Raw genomic sequence first — 4,646 nt, 5'->3', positions numbered from 1 at the left:
CAAGACTCATCTGGACACTGAATAAATCCATATGACTAGATTACTTCATTAAACCGGATGTTCCAAGATCTTGAAGCTTACTTTAGTCCATAAATGGATCGATTCAGCTTGCACACTAGATGCTCTTTGCCTTTTTCAATGAATCCCTCTAGTTGCTTCATATGGATGTTTTCTTCAAGACTTCCGTTAAGGAAAGCTATCTTGACATCCATTTGTCAAATATCATAATCCATATGAGCAGCAATGGAAAAGAGTATCCGGATAGACTTTAGCATAGCTACCGGCGAAAAAGTCTCCTCATAATTGATTCCCTCTTTCTGAGTATACCCTTTCGCAACAAGCCTTGCTTTGAAGGTTTCTACCTTCCCGTATGTCCCTCTTTTCCTTTTATAGATCCACTTGCATCCAACGGCTTTTACACCATCAGGTGGTTCTACAAGCTTCCAGACCTTATTAGAATATATAGACTCTATTTCAGAATTCATTGTCTTTTGCCAAGATACTGCATCTATATCTTGGAGTGTTTCATCATATGTCCGGGGATCAGGTTCATGTTTACCTGGGATCAAGTCCAAAACTCTCCCAAAAACATGAATCTCTCAGGTTGCCTTACAACCCTCCCACTACGACGAGGCACTGTCTCTAGTTGTGTATCATGTGTGACACGTGTTGCAGTTTCTTGTGGTACTTCATCTTGTACTGTTGGTATTAAAGTAGATGTGTCCTCTCTTATTTCTTCTATAACTATTTCACTCATGGGCTTATGGTTCATTACATAATCTTCTTCTAGAAATCGAGCATTGGTGCTAACAATGATCTTCTAATTTTTAGGATTATAAAACAAACCACCTTTCATTCCCTTAGGATATCCCACAAACAGACAAACTTCTGTACGTGATTCCAACTTGTCAATATCTCCCTTCAGCACATGTACTGGACTACCCCATATCCAGACATGATTCAGACTAGGCTTACGCCCATTCCATAATTCCATAGGAGTAGAAGGAACTGTTTTAGAAGGTACTATATTCAGAATGTACACTGCTGTTTCTAGAGCATATCCCCAAAACGAATTTGGTAATTCTGAATAAGTCATCATCAATCTAACCATTTCCATAAGAGTCATATTCCTTTGTTTTGCCACACCATTCTGTTGGGGTGTACCAGGTGCAGACAATTGGGATTGAATCCCGACTTCTGATAAGTAATTCCTAAACTCTCCAAAGAGGTATTCTCCACCACGGTCAGACCATAGTGTCTTGATACTTTTACCAAGACGTTTCTCCACATCAGCCATATATTCTTTGAACTTGTCAAAGCATTCAGATTTGCAGTGCATCGGTAAATGTATCTGTATCTTGAATAATCGTCTATAAAGGAGATGAAGTATTCATAACCACCTCTTGCCTGGATAGACATAGGACCACACAAATCAGAATGAAACAGTTCTAACGCATCTTTGGCTCTATACCCCTTGGTCTTAAAAGGTCTCTTGGTCATTTTACCTTCCAAGCAGGATTCACATATTGGAAAGTTTTCCAACTCTAATGAACCCAAGAGTCCATCGGCTACAAGCCTTTGAATCCTACTTAAGTTAATATGACCAAGCCTTATATACCAAAGATACGTTTGGTTCATTTCTGAAGGTTCTTTTCTCTTATTAGAGTTAGAAGATGTGTTATTAATTTTCATATTTTACTTTGTGGGAGAAATTGGATTTAAAGTATATAAATTACCAACCAATGCACCAGAACATATAATCACCTTATTTCTCTTTATAACGGCACTGTTACTAAAAGAAATAGAATATCCATCCATATACAGTTTAGAAACTGAAATTAAATTCTTTCTAAAACCGGGTACATAAAGACAATTTCTTAAAATCAAACTTCTATTCCTATCAAAAGATAAGTAGACGTCTCCCACTGCAATAGCCGCCACCTTAGTAGCATTGCCCATGTATACGATTATCTCTCCTTCAAATAGTCGTCGGGTTTCCTGGAACCCCTGTAAAGAATTGTAGACATGATCAGTGGCTCTCGTATCTACACACCAGGTGCTGGTAGATAACACCGCTAAACATGTTTCAACTACTAGAGCATGAGATATACCTTTATTGTCACGCCCCAGAGGAGTCCCTGTCCGAAGAAATTTCGGCAACACCTCCCCTGTACGGGTGACAATCTGAAGCATTTCTATAGACATAATATACATCAGCCATAGGCGGCTGGAATATACACACAACCACGCAGATATATATATATCATCAGCCTACACGGCTGAAACAAAACCAATACAGCGGATAAACATAAAATACAAGCTCATACAAAACCAAATAAAACACTGCTAGTCGGCTAGGCTTACACCACACAACCAAAACAACACTCCGAACACAAAACCGGAACACAATGCTAAGTACACAAATACATATACCAAAAATAACAATAAACAAAGGCAGGTACAGATCTTCTGATATGACGTGGGAACCGGCAGCCAGGATACTCCAAGTGTCTCCATAAATAACCTAGTACCTGAAAAAAATAGTGTCCACGGGGGTGAGTTCAACAACTCAGCGAATACCAATAGACATGCCTAGTAAGATATATCTAACAGCAATAAACATGGAATACAGCTTCCGAATAATATATAGGAAATATACAAAACTGAAAAGTAACTAAGGAAGCTGTACTCACCAGGAACTCCTATCCTGAACTAAAGGGTCATCAAACCGATACGCAGTATGTCTCCTGTATGCATGTCAAACAAATACATCCACCAAAATGCAGCATATAAGTGCAGCAAACACAAGCAAATAAAGGCAATCAATGCATGTGATGACCGTGCACTCTAACATCACTGCTCCTGAACAGTGACCGAGTGGACGGAATGCTGTCGGAGTACTCCTGTCCTGTGACCCCAAATCATAAATGGGGAAGCTCAATGCTCTCATCTCCCGGTACACGATGACGGGGACACGCTGAGTCACCTGACCAACGGAGCCAAACAGAGTCCACCGTCTGCCGGCTACCACGTTGCTACACTAAATGCCAGCGGAGCCAAACAGAGCGGAACTGTCTGCCGGCTACCACGCTGAGTCGCATGACCAACGGAGCCAAACAGCAGAACCGCCACACACCTGCCTAATATACCACTAAACCATGAGTGGGGGTGTGTGCAGTACATGTAACTAGCGATGGGCTCAACCATAGTGGAGCCGACAATCGCACAGCATGCAATCATGATGCATGTCACTATGCATAGCAAAAACTGATCAACATAACCATATCCATATATACAAAATGGGTACTGTAAAAACGATGGTCACATACCAAAATCTAGAGTACACAGGTCAGATAGAATATCAAAAACATATGTCCTGAACATAACAAGTATGGTATATCCTGATCAGCATAGAAAAATCCATATATATATAATATGGGTACCACAGTATCAGTAGGTCAAATCCACGGATCTAGGGTATACAAGTCCTCTAAGGTATAACAACCTAGATCCTAAACATATCCCCCTTCCATAACATATGTACCAACTATATACACAGATCAAAGAATCAAGGTCTAGGTACACGAATCATATATGATATACAAATAGAGGTACTCAAATCTGGTATGGCACAAAAACCTAAGTATCAGATAATTTAGATACACATGCCAGAAACAAAAATCCAGAACCTAATCCTAACCTCAGTAAAGCATGGTATGTCACTCTAGAAACTAAGATACTCATGGCAACAAATCACGAGATATAAGCATGGACACATCACAGGCGACAAACCTAACATGCTATGGATATCAAACAGTGACATACCAAAGGCAAACATGTTCATTGCTTGTAGTTATAAAATACTATGCATATCCAAATGACAATATCATAAAAGATAAGTCAAGAGGTACCCACCTCCAATGTAGATCGTGTTGTATGCCCTCAAATCAGAGCTCTTGTCTCAACTCAAAAACCCAAAACAAACATCCAACTTCCTTCCTCACAACCTTGATAGTTGATCCACATCACACAACTCTACAGAAAAGAACCTTACTGTTGGAATCAACGAATCAAGAACAAGATCAAGCAATGGAATTTATGGATCAAACATCAACCCAACTCACCTTTTGATTTAGCCGGAGAAGTGTTGCCTCAGCCTATAGCTCCCTGTTGGAGCAAATCTACTGTTGGAGTAAGGTAACTAGCCCTACAAGAAGTTACGGCCAGAACTATGTTGCCGACACTGCAAACAAAACTACCATCAGGGACATCCATCTCAGTCAATACCACATCCATAAGTTCGGAGCTTGTATGAATCAAGAACGCAACCAACTGACTAACCCAATTTCACATGCTTGAATTGTGCCGATGCTAGGACACCGGAGATGCCAACACACAGTGATCTAGAGCTAGATCAGAAAGAGGCGACCCGACGACAACTCTATGGCACTATCAGAAGCATGGCTGCCGAGAGCCCCATGGGTACCTGCGGCCAAAAGTGGAAATCCAACAATGGCAACAAGCAGATCAAAGTGAGGATGCGCAAGAAAGAGGAAATCTAGGGCACGGGAGGAAATCGACAACCCTACCTCGACCGGCGGTGTCTCGACCGGAGCAGGCGGCGGTGGAGAAAACTAGGGCCCCGG

At 41.1% G+C, this 4,646-nt stretch overlaps 1 long non-coding RNA gene across 1 annotated transcript; it reads right to left on the bottom strand.

Annotated features, from left to right (window-relative positions):
• Window positions 1-3,910: 3,910 nt before the first annotated feature.
• LOC122003697 lies at window positions 3,911-4,390 on the bottom strand. Its single transcript, XR_006118039.1, has 3 exons — window positions 4,342-4,390; window positions 4,125-4,243; window positions 3,911-4,035 (listed from the first exon to the last, which is right to left on the bottom strand). It is a non-coding gene; the product is annotated as an uncharacterized LOC122003697 (long non-coding RNA).
• Between the last annotated feature and the right edge of the window lie 256 nt (window positions 4,391-4,646).

Source organism: Zingiber officinale, chromosome 7B, assembly GCF_018446385.1.
Source record: "Zingiber officinale cultivar Zhangliang chromosome 7B, Zo_v1.1, whole genome shotgun sequence".
NCBI classification, from domain to species: Eukaryota; Viridiplantae; Streptophyta; class Magnoliopsida; order Zingiberales; family Zingiberaceae; genus Zingiber; species Zingiber officinale.
Note: the sequence above shows the minus strand (reverse complement) of the source record. Positions and strands in the feature narration are given on the sequence as shown.